The sequence below is a fragment of the Bison bison genome, unplaced genomic scaffold (assembly GCF_000754665.1).
Source record: "Bison bison bison isolate TAMUID 2011002044 unplaced genomic scaffold, Bison_UMD1.0 scf7180017864035, whole genome shotgun sequence".
Classification (NCBI taxonomy): Eukaryota; Metazoa; Chordata; class Mammalia; order Artiodactyla; family Bovidae; genus Bison; species Bison bison.
The window spans coordinates 17,200,602-17,218,070 of record NW_011494607.1 but is presented as its reverse complement, the minus strand read 5'-3'; positions in this window follow the sequence as shown (position 1 = coordinate 17,218,070).

Sequence of the window (17,469 nt, the reverse complement as noted above, 5' to 3'; positions counted from 1 at the left end):
TGTTGAGCTTTAAGCCAACTTTTTCACTCTCTACTTTCACTTTCATCAAGAGGCTTTTTAGTTCCTCTTCACTTTCTGCCATAAGGGTGGTGTCATCTGCATATCTGAGGTTATTGATATTTCTCCCAGCAATCTTGATTCCAGCTTGTGTTTCTTCCAGTCCAGTGTTTCTCATGATGTACTCTGCATAGAAGTTAAATAAACAGGGTGACAATATACAGCCTTGACGTACTCCTTTTCCTATTTGGAACCAGTCTGTTGTTCCATGTCCAGTTCTAACTGTTGCTTCCTGACCTGCATACAAATTTCTCAAGAGGCAGATCAAGTGGTCTGGTATTTCCATCTCTTTCAGAATTTTCCACAGTTTATTGTGATCCACACAGTCAAAGGCTTTGGCATAGTCAATAAAGCAGAAATAGATGCTTTTCTGGAACTCTCTTGCTTTTTCCATGATCCAGTGGATGTTGGCAATTTGATCTCTGGTTCCTCTGCCTTTTCTAAAACCAGTTTGAATATCAGGAAGTTCACAGTTCACATATTGCTGAAGCCTGGCTTGGAGAATTTTGAGCATTACTTTATTAGAGTGTGAGATGAGTGCAATTGTGCGGTAGTTTGAGTATTCTTTGGCATTGCCTTTTTTGGGATTGGAATGAAAAACAGAGTATCTTGAGTGGCTGAGCCATAGAGCAGACTCCTTCACCCACCTCATTCAGTCCAGTTCAGTTGCTCAGTTATGTCTGACTCTTTGCAAGCCCATGAACTGCAGTATGCCAGGCCTCCCTGTCCATCACCAACTCCCAGAGTTGACTCAAATACAAGTCCATTGAGTTGGTGATGCCATAAAACCATCTCATCCTATCATCCCCTTCTCCTTCCGCCTTCAGTATTTCCCAGCATCAGGGTCTTTTCAAATGAGTCAGTTCTTTGCATCAGGTGGCCAAATATTGGACCTTCAGCTTTAGCATCAGTCTTTCCAATGAATATTTAGGACTGATTTCCTTTAGGATGGACAGGTTGGATCTCTTTGCAGTCCAAGGGACTCTCAAGAGTCTTCTCCAACACCACGGTTCAAAAGCATCAATTCTTCAGCATTCAGCTTTCTTTATAGTGCAACTCTCACATCCATACATGACTACTGGAAAAACCATAGCTTTGGCTAGTCGGACCTCTGTCAGCAAAGTAATGTCTCTGCTTTTTAATATGCTATGTTGGTCATAACTTGTCTTCCAAGGAGCAAGTGTCTTTTAATTTCATGGCTGCAGTCACCATCTGCAGTGATTTTGGAGCCCAGAAAAATAAAGTCTCTCACTGTTTCCATTGTTTCCCCATCTATTTGCCATGAAGTGTTGGGACCAGATGTCATGATCTTGGCTTTCTGAATGTTGAGTTTTAGGCCAACTTTTTCACTCTCCTCTTTCACTTTCATCAAGAGGCTCTTTAGTCTACTTTGCTTTTTGCCATAAGTGTGGTGTCATCTGCACCCACCTACTCATATCAAACACACACCAGTCTCTATTTGTAACCATTGATCTGTGTGGATGTTTGTTTCATAACTGAGAAAGGAAAGAAACTTTTATTTGGAGCCTCACACTACAGAATGAGGGGAGATGAGAATAATGAAGGAACTGGCATCTGCTCCCTGCCTAACCCATCCAGGTATGAGGACCTGAGGTTCCAGAGCTAAAGGTGAGGATGTGATAGAACCATCTTATGAGATTTACTGTTGTTCTTAGAGGGCTTAAAAGACAGAATATACTTGAATGTTTTCATGAGAGTCTTCGTGTTACTTGTCACAAGTGAAATCCTGAGTTGGGGGGAAAAATCTATCTCTCTGATGTTTCCCCTCCACTCTGCACTTCTATAGCACTCTGAAGGCCGGAAGCTTTGTGGGCAACCATACCCAGGAAAGACAAAAGGGCTACTGCTAGCCCAGTCAGGAGGTGCAGCTTTGTAAAGCTTCTTAATGGGTGGAGATTTTGAATGGAGAATAACACTGGAGAGAAAAACTATTTGGTCACATGGGGGAAAAAATGGGATTGTGAGCACATGTGAGGTCTTATCCCATTAATTTTACCACATGCGGCCACTGGATCAGCTTTTCCCAGATAATCTTTTCATCTAAAAAGAAAAAACAAAAATCTGTAGACATTTCTGTACTGTAAGATAAAGGAAGCTTTCTAATCACAGTCTTCCAAAATATGGCTTCAACAAATTCCCATTAATTTTCTCTAAGAATCTGCTATGATCAGTGTGTTCTCCCAAACACGTGCGCTAATCTTTCTTTTTTTCCAGCCCCTGATCTTTAATCAAAGTATATCACTTCATGAACTTAGTATAGCCTCTCACTCCCTCTCTGGCCCTTTTAAATACAAACTAGGTCATCTCAGCCACCATCAGTCCTAGAAATCCTTCACAGATTTTCATAAACTACCTGGATCTACTGATCCTTTAAAAACATACCACAAATTGCCCATACTCATATATCATGCATTTCAAACTGAAAAAAATAATTTTAATTGAGACTTCGTCAATTATCTATTGTTTGGGAATATCTTTTCTTCTATTGTTTGATTTTTCATTTGAGCTTTGTCTGGCTTTTCCATTTACAAAATAAGTCTTTTGACAGGATCTGTGTTATTTTCATTTTTGTATCTTCCACAGTACCTAGGACAGAGAGGTCCTCAATAAATATTTTTGGTATATAGGTTGATTCTTTTATTCAGGAACATTTTAAGGTGTGATACTATTTCCTCTGTCTAGAAAATCTCTTCTCTTCTATAAGGAGGCCATATTCTGCTAGAATTTGACAGCAAAAAATTTCCAATCAACCAGGAAAATTATCAGAGATAATGTTCATAGTCCCCTCTCCTTTCATCAGGTTTGCCAATACTGAGTATATGTCTGATTATATATAAGATAGAATCTAAATGAGGCAACATGATCTTGTTTATATTGCCCATTGTGAATCATCTTAAGAAATTTAATGACAAAAATTGAGCTTAAACAAACTTAAGTTCTAAATAAACTCTATTTATCTTTAAAGTATGCTTTTATGTACTAAAATAAAGACACTTCTCTCCAAGTTCATTGATTAGTCCAACCACACTAGCAAAAAGACCAAAATGTTTTGCTTAGTGTTTTGCCTCCGTATTTACTGAGGATCAAAATTTAACCCAATACAGGAAAATCATCGGCTGCTTAAAACTCCTATTTATAAAACACAGTCAGAGATTATTAAGAACTGATAGTTTTAAACATGAATTTACAGAATGCTTAATAGTCTGTTATATACATCAAAAAAAATTGCTTTCCTCTTATATGAAGACTTTCCTCTGTTGTATTGTTCTACTAATACATTAACATTATAAATTCTATATCAGAAAAATGTACAATGGGAAGAAATCTCTTTATTATTAGCATGAGAAATCAGGCCCATGTTAAATTGAACACATATCCAGACAAAAAGAAACCACCGATCACCAACCTCCAGTGCAAGAGAAATTAAGCAGAAAGAGTTGCCTCCAATGTTTTTGAAAACAATATATTAAACTGGATAGATGGGGAGGGAAAGCAAAGAGTTGATTCGCATGACCAGGGTGAAAAGAAAAACAAACATCAGAGTTGCAAAAACATATATTCTATAACAAGTTCTTAAGACTCCCAGGTGCAACATCAGCAGCGCTCCAGTCTCGATTTTTATTGTAATCTTGTGGCTTTTTATTTGTAACTTATATGAAAAGAATCATATTGATTGGGGCAGATTTAACTCAGTAAAACCTATTCTACTGAGATTGTCTGTGCTAGGTGATTTTATCAAGTTCTCTTTTGGTTTCATTTTCTTCCTCATCCCTATTCCCAGGGGAGGCTGCAGCCCAGCTTGCAGAGCAAATTGCCCTAAATTGAGTTCTTTCTCTGGCGTACACAGGGCTGCCTTTGGCTCCTCAGCTTGAAAACTTTATGCATTCTTTTTTCCTTCTTCCTTAACAATCCCCTTCCCTTTTTCCAATTAAAATGGAGAAGTTTGCACCGGTACCTGCTCCCAATTAAATGAATACTGCATTACCAGCCGCGCTCCCGGATCTTCTTTACCCTCCCTTCATTAGCCTTATTCCTCTGAGGCTGTCTGGCTGTCTGCCAGGGACTTATGGCAAGAATTCAAAATCTTGCACACTTTATCCCCTCCAAATCATTCTTGAATATAAGCAGTCTGCTCCTTAGGCCCAGCATGAGAAATCCAAGAATGTGTTCAAAATAGATAGGGGGTGGGGAGGGAGAGAAGAGAAAAATGATTTAAAAGGCTAAAATCCTATGCAAAGAAAGACGAGCTAAGTGAGGCTAAGCTTCCCAGTTAATTGACCTTAGTTTCTTTTTTAAAAGCCTGAGTAGGAAGAACAACAAGTGACAGTTCCATGGCCGTGCTTTGTTTCTGAGCCTACAGGAAGTACATCATCATCTTCACACCTCAGGCATGCCGACTCCCCAACACTCAAATTATCTCCCATAACTGAAAAAACTAATCTGGGAAGCTTAAGCAACTGGGTTTGTTTTTTTTTTTTTAAATAAAGATCAACATGGAATTTTCCAACAAATTTGAGTGCTATGAGGCCATTGCATCAGCTATTCTCAGCTGACACTTGGAATCAGAAAGTGTGCATCAAGCTGTCGTGAGTGATGACTCAGGTGTCAGGCCACAGAAACAAACAGGCATTCAGTGTGCCACCACTGTTCTCTGAAACTGCAAATTCCACTCACAGAGTCTTTGAACACATTTTAGCAGAATATGTGATCAAATCTCAGCTCTGGTATATACTGTCTGGGTGACCTTGGGCAAGTTATGTAACTTCTCTGAGCCTCAGGATCCTCATTTGTAAAGTAGGGATAACTGTATCTAGCACACAAATGCTGCCTGGGGACTAAGTATAATGTGCAAACAACTTGGCACAATTCCTGGCACATGGTACATAGCCAGTGTAAGCTCTTATTATTGTTGCTACTACAATAATATTAATATTAAGCAAAAAGTACACCATATGATCTGACAGAAACTTTGGAGCCTTTCCCAGAACATGGAAAGGGCTAAGGACAATTTGTAGATTATTTTTAATTTAACAAAATCAAAAATGTGCAATTGGATTCTCAGAAGCCGATCCTTTTTTGGCACACAGCCCAACACAGCTATGACATCCACTAAGGTCATTATTAGATAACCTATCATTTAGTGGTAATTATGTCATCAAATTCTTCAAGCACCTTAGAAAACATATAGTCATGGTTAACTTTTATGAAGACAATATGTGATTGAACACTATAAAACAGTCATCAGTGACTTCAATTTGTTTCAGTTCTAAGAATTAACATATAATTCCATTTATCTCCTAATGAGAAATTTCCAAGGAATATTATATTGCTACAGTTTACCACCTAAATAACAATAATAGATAAAAGGAAAACTATAAAAAGTCATTACTAAATCTTCTCAAATAACTGTATTGATGAAAAGACAAAAACAAAACATATTTATGAAAGAGGATAAGTGTTTCAAACACATTTTTATCTTCTACAATAGACACAACTCCTTGCTCTCCATGAGCTGCAAGATTATTGCATAATTTGCAAGAAATACAGTGTTGTCTAAGAAATCCAAAGCCGCAGACATTCTCAATACAGGAAGGTACTTTATAAATAACATTTTTGATTAATCAAATCCAAGTCAAATACCCCATAGCATTTCATACAATTATTAGAAATACAAACATTGAAATCAGAGACATGGAAATACTTTCCAGCCTCCCTTTTTTATTTGCTATGTGACCCCTAAAAAATTACTTAACTTCTCAGACTTTCAATTTCTCAAATACAAAATATGGCAATGTGATGTCATTTTAATAATTGCATTTAAAATGCTTAATTAAGCCACAAGAAGCTCTTGGTTTTTATCGTCGTCATCATCAACACTATAATTATTGTCAAGTGTTTGACTTTTCAAAGATTAGTTCTTAGAAATAGGAAAAGAATACAAAACATGAAGCAAGAAATTTTGAAATATGTCATTCAGTCCATCAAATATTGGTGAACTGCACTGAATCCAATATAGATAATATATTCACTGGTTCATATCATGCATATTTGAGGCCAACTAAAATGGGATGGTTTTTAGAGATGAAGGTTTTAAGGAATAAACTGGAAAATCTACCCCATCCAAAAAGTTAACAAAATGACAAGATCACAAACCTAGCACATAAGATATAAACAAGGTCACAGAGCAACAACAAAACCAGGACTTAAGCTCAGATCTGTCAATTCTAGACAAAGATGTCTCCAGTGACTTTTACACTCGTAATTCATAGATACCATATTACCTGGTTACATGAGAAAAAAATCTCAATAGAAGAGTATGAAATTTTCCATGGTTGTACTATCACATACAATTTAAAATTACAAAGTTAATTTTAAGTAAAAATATATTCTAAACCTCAGGTATCACAAGAATGTCCCCTATAAAACCTGTCCCCCTGTTATAAATCCTGTTTTTGCTAATGGCATGAACATCCAACCATCTCAGAATCTTGGAGCCATACTGATATTTCCTCCCTCAATAAGTCACTTGTTCTGACAATTGTATTTCCATAACTTTGACCAAAGCTGCATCTTCCCCTCAATTTCTGCTGATACTGACTTAACTCAGGACCTCAACAATGGTTTCCCAACTAAGTCTCCTTTATCCTAGCTTTCCTATGTGTTCCACATTCTACATTCCATTCTCTACTCCTCCACATTCTCATCAAAATGGTCTTCCCCATAGTCTGATGGTGCTCCTTTCCAACTAGAAACCTTGATGCTCGTGCAGTCAGCCACCTATATGTATGTCTCTCCCCTCTCCTACCCTCATTTCCACTCAACGCTCATGCTCTCTGTGTATCAGCAATTTTCTTTTTCATCTTTGTTCTTTAGCTTAATGCTATTCTTCCAATCTGTAATTCTATGGTTTTCCCCACTCAGTCTAAGTATTCCATTAGTGCTTAAAAAGAAACTTCTATGTAAATACTATATATATGTAAATACTATATATACTAAATGAAGCTAGTGTTAGTTACTGAGAGAAATATGTTAAAATCTTTTTGGATTGTGAGTTTGTCAATCTTCTATATAATTCTGTACACTTATGCCTTCTATTTTTAAAATAATATTACTTAAGAGCTACAGGAAACACAGGTTTGATCCCTGGGTCAGGAAATTCCCTTGGAGGAGGAAATGGCAACCCACTCCAGTATTCTTGCCTGGAAAATCCCACGGACAGTGAAGCCTGGCAGGCTATAAAGTCCATAGGGTCACAAAGAGTTGGACACGACTGAGCTACTAAGCATGCACATGTGTTATTTCTAAATCCATAAACATATGTTTTAATATTCCATTTAACTTTATATTAATTTATACATATTTTGCCCAAAAGTGATATAATTATACTAGATTTCTTCTGGTTAGTATTTATCTGGGATAAATACTTTTACTTTAATCTTTGCTCTGTCTATGTTTTAAGTATGAATCTTTAGATAGCATACAACTGGGATTTTTTAATTGGATCTGACCATTTTTTCTTCTAAATAGAATTCACTCTATTTTCATTAGTTGGGATTATCTGACTTTAAATATATTTCACTTAATTTGTGCACCTGAGATGGACATATTCATGTTTTTTTCTCTTTTTTCTTTGTATGACTCCTTAATTCCTTCAAGAAGCCTTTCTTGAACAACTAAGATATTGCAGGCCCTACTTCAGACATTGGTGATCAGGGCTCAAGGGAATAGACAAGATCTCCTTGCTCTTGAGATATTATATTCTAGTGGAAGGGGACAAAGAATGTATAAGTAAACAACTAAAGAGTAATACAAATAGACAGTAATGAACATATAAAAAGTTATGTTCTATTCTTATTGTCTGTTTTCAGAAGCTCATTTTTTTGTTCTCCCCAGACTACAAAAGTAGCCATGAAATGGGGCTGTCATTTTCTCATTTCTCTTCTGGTATATCTGCTTCATTAACATTTTTATATCATAATTCAAATAATACTGTTCCCTAACTTAAAACCTTCAGTGTCTCCAGATTGGCTACTCCACCGAGTAAAAACTTTAGCCTGACAGTAAAGTCCTTTGCAAAATATCTTAGCCTCCATTTTCTAGCTCTCCCTTCCTTATATCCGTACGTATCTTCTACTCTACTCTCTAGCCAAATAAACTATTTACTTCCTATTTCTAAACACATATAGTTATTGTTTTTTCTACCTCATAGTCTACTTTCTCATCCCTTTCCACTTGAGTCTTTCATTTCTGTCATTATATAAAGGACATTTGAAATTTTACTTACCCCCAAAACACCCTTCATGATTCCATACATTTGTAAGCTCTGCCTCTTTTGAATTTCCTAGCACTCATTATTTTTTACCCTTTTAATGGGCATCATTCTATATTTTTAATCTATATCTGAATATATGTTTATACACACACATATATATTCTTTTTCAGATTCTTTTCCATTATATATTATTACAAGATATATAATATAGCTGCCTGTGCTATACAGTAGGTCCTTGTTGTCTATTTTATATATAGTAGGGTTTATGTATTAATCTCAAATTCCCAATTCATCTCTGCTTCCTTTTTAGCTTTGGTAACCATGTTTATTTTCTATGTCTGTGAGTCTATTCTGTTTTGTAAATATGTTTATCTGTATTATTTTATTAGATTCCCATATAAGTGTTATCATATGGTATTAATATTTGTTTTTATCTGACTTATTATAATAATCTCTAGGTCCATCCATGTTGCTGCAAATGGAATTATTTCATTCTTTTTATGGCTAACTAATATTCCATTGTGCATGTAGGTATGTACATAAATATATATATATCAACACTAATGTAAGCTTATTAAAGTCAGGAATCTTTTCTTATTCATTTTGACTTACAAATAGTACTAAGTACAATGTCCTATAGATAACACATGAGCAGTAAATAACTCTTGAATTAAATTAACCATTGTGTCCAAGGTTGGCCACCAACTCATACCATCCATCATTATCCTAAGAGGCAAATAGATCTGGATAAATGTCCATAAATGACCAACAAATAAAAAAACAATATTGCTTAATTCTGGAGAAAATTGTTGTGAAAGTGAAAGTGTTAGTCTCTCAGTCATGTCCGACTCTTTGCAACCCCATAGACTATAGCCTGCCAGGCTCCTCTGTCCATGGAATTCTCTAGGCAAGAATACTGGAGTAAGTTGCCATTCCCTTCTCCAGGGGATCTTCCCGACCCAGGGATTGAATCAGGGTCTCCTGCATTGCACACAGATTTTCATCTAAGCCACCAGGGAGCCCTGTTTCAAAAGTAAAACACCTCAAGTGATTCAACAGCCTCAGTTAAATTGCAAAAATTAAGTAATAGAAATATATGAAATATATCTATACTTAGTTCAAGTGATGAGTAAAAGTAAATTTTGCTTGTTGGGAATGGGAGAGCTAGGAAGCAGAGAAGAGGCAAAAAACTGGAGAGTATTTACTTTAGATATGAGATATTAAGGGGCTTCTCAGGTGGCACTAGTGGTAAAGAACCTGCTTTCCAATACAGGAGACAAAAGAGACGTGGGTTCAATCCTTGGGTGGGGAAGATCCCATGGAGGAGGGCATGGCAATCCACTCTAGTATTCCTGCTTGGAGAATCCCATGGACAGAGGGGCCTGGTGGGCTATGGTCCATAGGGTCGCAAAAAGTCAGGTAAGACTGAAGCGACTTAGCACACACGCATGCAAGAGATGTTAAGAATTTCTTGGAGATGTAGGTAAATTATTAGCGTATTCATTCAGCATTTTTCAGTAAAGATGTGTGGAGCACCTACTACATGCTCAGCAGTGTGCTCAGCCCAGGGATTACAGAGATGAATGAGGGTTAATATTTGCCTTCAAGAAGCTGAAGCTTAGTGAGAAAAAGATAAACAAACAGATAGAGGGAAATGCAGCAAGTGTTAACAACAGAAGGATCTGTGAAGTGCACTTGGAGAACTCAGACAGGAGGCTCTGTAAAGGTTTCAGGTGAATTAGCTCTTCTACTGAGAAAACAGCATGAGAGCCAAGAAAGGCAGGCCTCTACTCGAGTATTTATGCTCTCTTTTACTTGCAGCTATTGTAGTGATAAATTGATAATATTCTAAATAGTATTAATGTCACAGCATGGAGGTATCCTATCTTTTGCATATCTGCTTTAAGATATTTTATGAACTTTTGATTAAGCATGACAGAGGATGCATATATTTATTTACTCCTCACCTTTACAAAGCCACACTAAACTGACAGTAAGTGAATTTTAAACTTACAAATCTGTAAGGATGAAAAGAATAGGAGAAAAGTTACCAGATAAGCAATATCAAAAATATTTCTGAAGTGTTGGAAGATAGATGGATGAATGGTAACTACTTAGAAAGCAGATAAAGCTGAAACCTCAACCTGAGTTGAAAGAAGCCAATAGGAAGCTCCCAATTTTACCTCAAAAGCACAGAAAGTCTTAGGATATGAAAATATCAGGTATCTCTGAATGTGAGATTTTAATATGGCAGGGAAAGGGCATATTCATAACACAAGAGAATTAGCTGAAAATTCATCTTTTAAAAACTTAGATGGTAGATCCTTTCCCTGACTCCAACAGGAGATCTGAAGTGTGCACTCTGTAGAAGTTTGTACAGCAGAAGACAGTGCTAGACATTCTCAGAAGATAGTGTGAGATATTCTACTGAATAATAGATGACGACATGCAAATCCCTGTGCTGAATGCTGAGACCCGCAGGTCATTTTCTGGTTTGCTTCCCAGAACACAGACCACTAGGTTTTAACCTTCCAAGCATAAAATTGGTGAAGTTTTCTCTAGAGAAACTGAAAAACCCTGAGAAAGCATGTGCATATATGAGATTTAGGGTCTTTCAATTAAAAAGCCATCTTATCACATTATAATAAACCTCACCAATTAATACATCCCTATAATAATGGTTTTCCAAATAATTATGGGGTCTCTTATTCTTAAGTATAGGATTGCCAAGGATAACCGATCACATGGAGAAATCTTCTAGCATGAAAGAGAGAAACCAAAACATATACTCTAGAATCTGAATGGAGTCAGGTTTCTGGATAGAAATAGGAAAACTAAAAGATAATGAAGGAAGATCTGAAAGTTTTGATGGGAAATTATTTCTAAAATAAAATTCAATAGCTAGCCAATGTACTTACAGAATATAAGCAGAAATCAAGTATATTTATAGAATAAGAAAATTCTGGTATATTCAAGACTACAAAATATTTACCTCCTATGTATTCTCTTCAGGAATCTTCTAGATAATGAACTTCACTGAAAAGTTTGCAGTATAACAAGAAAGAGAATCAGAAAAGAAAGAGATAGGAAAAAATAAAAAGAATGTCCCAGGATGATGGTGAGGGCTCTAGGAGGGATATTTGCAAGAAAAAATAACGTCTGAAAAACCTGACAGGGAACTGATTCACTTAACACAGATGTGCCTATCAAAACAGGGAATGTTTGCAGAAAGTAAACTCAATATATCTGATGCATTAACATGGAAAAGGGTGATGGCTGAGGAATAAATATACAAATTATCAAAGGGGGAAGATTTGGAGGTTGAAAAAAAAAGTGACTCAATGAGTTCAATGACTGATCTGAAAGAAGATTTCATCACTTTTAAATATTTAAAGCATGGTTACAGGAAACCCTAAGAGAAGAAATAATTTAAACCAATTCCACTAACAAAGTTTTGCTAATTGATTTATTTGAAAGCTCTTGATATACACTGACATACCTCTTCAGTGATAGCTAGATTATGTAGAAAGATTGTTGCCTATTGAAGGTGCTATTTTGTACCTGATTCTAATCACTGAAAGAAATGTCATAAATGTGCCTATCTCATAAAAACTGTGCAGCAAAATAGGAGAATGAGCTATCATGTATAACCTTCTCCTAAAATTAAAAGTGGCTAGAAATTAAAAGTCTTGCCATAACTGCTAGGTCCCCTGAGATGCACTAGATGTCTTATAATAAAACTTTAACTTGGGCTAATTTGAATGGCTACCTATTCCCTGAAAGAATCCCTAATTGGTATGTGTAATAAAATATAAGCCATGTAAACTGAACACAATTTCATGAGAAACTTCCTCAACTTGGCTATTTGGTGATGATTCTTTAATTACATTTTCATTCCTACAGGTAGAGTCTACAAGTATAAAATGAATCTACTTCACCTTATTCTAGCCTCAACTCAAATGTTTCCAATGCTCTTCAGTCATACTAGCTTATGAACTCAAATTCATTAAGAAGCCTGGCTATTGTGGGAAACTGGTCTTGTACTTTGGTTAAATAAAGGAGGATAAAAACAAAGAGTTACATAGTAGGCCAGGAATGTATAATAAGCTGGGTGTTCAGCTAAGAAGTGAAATTCAAAGTTATTTAGTAAAAAACAATAAGTAACCCCCTTATTTTCAAACATAATCTCTTTAATTTTACATGGAATTAGTCAAATGGTGCCATTTACCCAATGAAATAAATTTGACTAGCTTATTATTCAGCCCCCTTCCAGTTTGCAACGAAAAAAACAAATGCTCATCTCAAAGAAATGAAAATGCAATTGGCTCTAAATTTACAAACTTACATCTGAAGTCACCATCTAAATCTCTAGAAATAAAAAAAAAAACATAAATCCTAATATTCTCCCCAGAATAAATAATCATTTTACTTCTCCAAATTAACCGACCTCAAAAGTAAAAATAATCATTTAAACAAATGTTCACATGGTACAGATATATACAATAATACTAAAAGTAGTTCCCTGAGTCACTGAAAGTTTTAAATTTTGGATGTAACCACTAGCTTAATTAGTGAATCTTTCCAAGTTTGGGGTTTCTTTTGAGATAATAGAAACCTACCTTACGGGCAAAAAGAAGAGATCTTTAACATGTTATCATCTTAAAACCTAAATGAAAAGGATGCTAGTCTGCTTTGGTAAAATTTCATTTGTGAATAAAGATATGGTCTATCATCTGGTAATATTTAAGCCGTTTAATAACTATACAGAAAAAAAAATCTCTGCTTCTCACCGAGTTAAATCACTTGGATTTAATTCTAACCTACATACATGAGACAATTTCAATAAAGAAAGTTTCTAAACTTAACAAAACATTGTCCTTCCTTACTTCACCTGAAACTACAGGGTAAATTCATTCCGGAAGAACCATTATAAAATCACTTCAGATGGCCCTTGACAGCAGTAAATTTGACCTTATTATTTCAGCGTACTCACACATTTTGTTCACAGGCTCAGGACATAAGGACTCAAAACCACTTCTGACGCTATCTGACAGATTGGAGATGAACCGGATTCCACAGGGTACACACAAAGGACATTTAGAAGCCAAAACAAAAAATTAACATCTCCAGATTCTGTGTAAAAACAGGAGCAACTTTGAGAATTTTAAACTCTGAGTGTACCAAGAGAGTCAAGTCCATTTTTTATGAACTTTGCTATGTTTCAAGATTTCATTAAAAAAAAAAGCATTGTTTTCTGAAACCAGTTTTTGTATATCTAAAAAGTTAACTCTGTAATTTGTTTCTATTAGTCTCAGTTTTCATTTCAAGAGGAATAGAATTTAGGACAGGGTGTTGGCTTTTTGTGAAGATTCATTCAAACATTTCATGAATTTTATAACTAGAAACTTTAATTCATTCACAGAAAGAACATCTTAAGACCATATAACATAATAAACATAATAGTTAAGACAAGCTTTGAAGAGTTACCATCAGTTGAGTTGCAGCCTGATTTTTAAAGGTGAAATGGGAACATATGTGTGCTAAGTTGCTTCAGTCATATCTGACTCTGCAACACTATGGATTGTAGCCCATCAGGCTCTTCTGTCCATGGAGATTCTCCAGACAAGAATACTAGAGTGAGTTGCCATGTCCTCCTCCAGGGGATCTTCCTGACCAGAGATCAAACCATGTCTCTTATGTCTCCTGCATTAACAGGTGGGTTCTTCACCACTAGTGCCACCTGGGAAGCCCAAAATTTGGAACACTAGTACCTACTTCATGATGGAGATGTAAAGATTAAATCTAGCACAGTCACCAACCCATGTGTTTAGAAATGTGAGAGTCATTGTTTTCATCTTAATCCCCATTAACTCAAAATTCACACATACTTAAAAAGCACTCTTACTCACTTTGCAGGTTTATTAGCTCTGATAGACTTTTTGAAGGTTATTTAGGATTTTCTATATGTAGGATCATGATATTTGTAAGCAAAAATAATTTTGCTCTTTCCTTTTAAATTTGGACATTGTTTTTCCTTGTCTAATTACTATGGCTAGAGTTTCTAATACAGTGCTGAATAGAAAAGGTGAAAGTGGGCATCTGAATCTTGTTCTTGACCTTAGATGGAAAATTTTAAGTCTTTTAGCTTTGGGTATAAGTTTGACTATGTATTTCTAATAAATGCCCTTTATCTTGTTTATTTACCATCAAATTTTCATCTATTCACTATTTTTAAATGTATTTACCATATCATTAAAGGTATTGGGTTTTGTAAAATCCTTTTCCTGCATCAATTGATATTATACCAAAAGCACAAGTAACAAAATAAAAAAATAGATAAGTTGGATTTCATCAAAGTTAAAAACTTTGGGGCATAGAAGAACACCATCAAGAAAGTGAAATGGCAACCTCCAGAATAGGAGAAAATATTTGCAAATCATATAGCTGATAAACACATACAATACAACACATGTATGTAAATAAATGTTGATAGTAGCACTATTCACAGTAGCCAAAAGGCGGAAACAAACTAAACGTCAATCAACTGAAGACTGGGTAAACAAAATATGGCACACAGACAAAATGAAATACTACCCAGCCATGGAAAGAATGAAGTACTGATAAGGTGACAGTGGGGATTAACTTTAAAATTATGCAAAGAGAAAGAAGCCAGATACGAAAGGTCATATTTTGTATGATTCTATTTATAAGAAATATCAAGAATAGGTAAATCTATAGATAGAAAGTAGATTAATGGTTCCTGGGCAGTAGCAGAATGATCCCAACTCTTTATGGGCAAACAGTGTATTCTTTTGAAGTGACGGAACAGTTTGGGAATAAGATAAAGCTGATATTTGCACAATACTGTGGACTGCCACTGAACTACACAGTTTAAAATGGTTATTTTTATGTTATGTGGATTTCACCTCAACTTTTTAAAATGATTCACAAAAACATCTAGAACAGTTCTCTCAGTACTCAGACTGCTATTAGATCAGATCAGATCAGTTGCTCAGTCGTGTCCGACTCTTTGTGACCCCATGAATCACAGCACGCCAGGCCTCCCTGTCCATCACTAACTCCCAGAGTTCACTCAGACTCTCGTCCATTGAGACAGTGATGCCATCCAGCCATCTCATCCTCTGTCATCCCTTTCTCCTGCCCCCAATCTCTCCCAGCATCAGTGTCTTTTCCAATGAGTCAACTCTTCGCATGAGGTGGCCAAAATACTGGAGTTTCAGCTTTAGCATCATTCCTTCCAAAGACATCCCAGGGCTGATCTACTTCAGAATGGACTGGTTGGATCTCCTTGCAGTCCAAGGGATTCTCAAGAGTCTTCTCCAACACCACAGTTCAAAAGCATCAATTGTTCAGCGCTCAGCCTTCTTCACAGTCCAACTCTCACATCCATACATGACCACAGGAAAAACCATAGCCTTGAGTAGACAGACCTTTGTTGGCAAAGTAATGTCTCTGCTTTTTAATATGCTATCTAGGTTGGTCATAACTTTCCTTCCAAGGAGTAAGCGTCTTTTAATTTCATGGCTGCAGTCACCATCTGTAGTGATTTTGGAGCCCAGAAAAATAGTCTGACACTGTTTCCACTGTTTCCCCATCTATTTCCCATGCAGTGATGGGACCGGATGCCATGATCTTAGTTTTCTGAATGTTGAGCTTTAAGCCAACTTTTTCACTCTCTTCTTTCACTTTCATCAAGAGGCTTTTGAGTTCCTCTTCACTTTCTGGTGAAGGGTGGTGTCATCTGCATATTTGAGGTTATTGATATTTCTCCCGGCAATCTTGATTCCAGCTTATGTTTCTACCAGTCCAGCGTTTGTCATGATGTACTCTGCATGTAAGTTAATAAACAGGGTGACAATATACAGCCTTGACGAACTCCTTTTCCTATTTGGAAACAGTCTGTTGTTACATGTCCAGTTCTAACTGTTGCTTCCTGACCTGCATACACATTTCTCAAGAGGCAGATCAGGTGGTCTGGTATTCCCATATCTTTCAGAATTTTCCAGTTTCTTTTGATCCACACAGTCAAAGGCTTTGGCATAGTCAATAAAGCAGAAATAGATGCTTTTCTGGAACTCTTTTGCTTTTTCCATGATCCAGCAGATGTTGGCAATTTGATCTCTGGTCCTCTGCCTTTTCTATTTTTTTTTAATTTTATTTTATTTTTAAATTTTACATAATTGTATTAGTTTTGCCAAATATCAAAATGAATCCGCCACAGGTATACATGTGTTCCCCATCCTGAACCCTCCTCCCTCCTCCCTCCCCATACCATCCCTCTGGGTCGTCCCAGTGCACTAGCCCCAAGCATCCAGTATCGTGCATCGAACCTGGACTGGCAACTCGTTTCTTACACGATATTTTACATGTTTCAATGTCATTCTCCCAAATCTTCCCACCCTCTCCCTCTCCCACAGAGTCCATAAGACTGTTCTATACATCAGTGTCTCTTTTGCTGTCTCGTACACAGGGTTATTGTTACCATCTTTCTAAATTCCATATATATGCGTTAGTATACTGTATTTATGTTTTTCCTTCTGGCTTACTTCACTCTGTATAATAGGCTCCAGTTTCATCCACCTCATTAGAACTGATTCAAATGTATTCTTTTTAATGGCTGAGTAATACTCCATTGTGTATATGTACCACTGCTTTCTTATCCATTCATCTGCTGATGGACATCTAGGTTGCTTCCATGTCCTGGCTATTATAAACAGTGCTGCGATGAACATTGGGGTACACGTGTCTCTTTCCCTTCTGGTTTCCTCAGTGTGTATGCCCAGCAGTGGGATTGCTAGATCATAAGGCAGTTCTATTTCCAGTTTTTTAAGGAATCTCCACACTGTTCTCCATAGTGGCTATACTAGTTTGCATTCCCACCAACAGTGTAAGAGGGTTCCCTTTTCTCCACACCCTCTCCAGCATTTATTATTTGTAGACTTTTGGATCGCAGCCATTCTGACTGGTGTGAAATGGTACCTCATAGTGGTTTTGATTTGCATTTCTCTGATAATGAGTGATGTTGAGCATCTTTTCATGTGTTTGTTAGCCATCTGTATGTCTTCTTTGGAGAAATGTCTATTTAGTTCTTTGGCCCA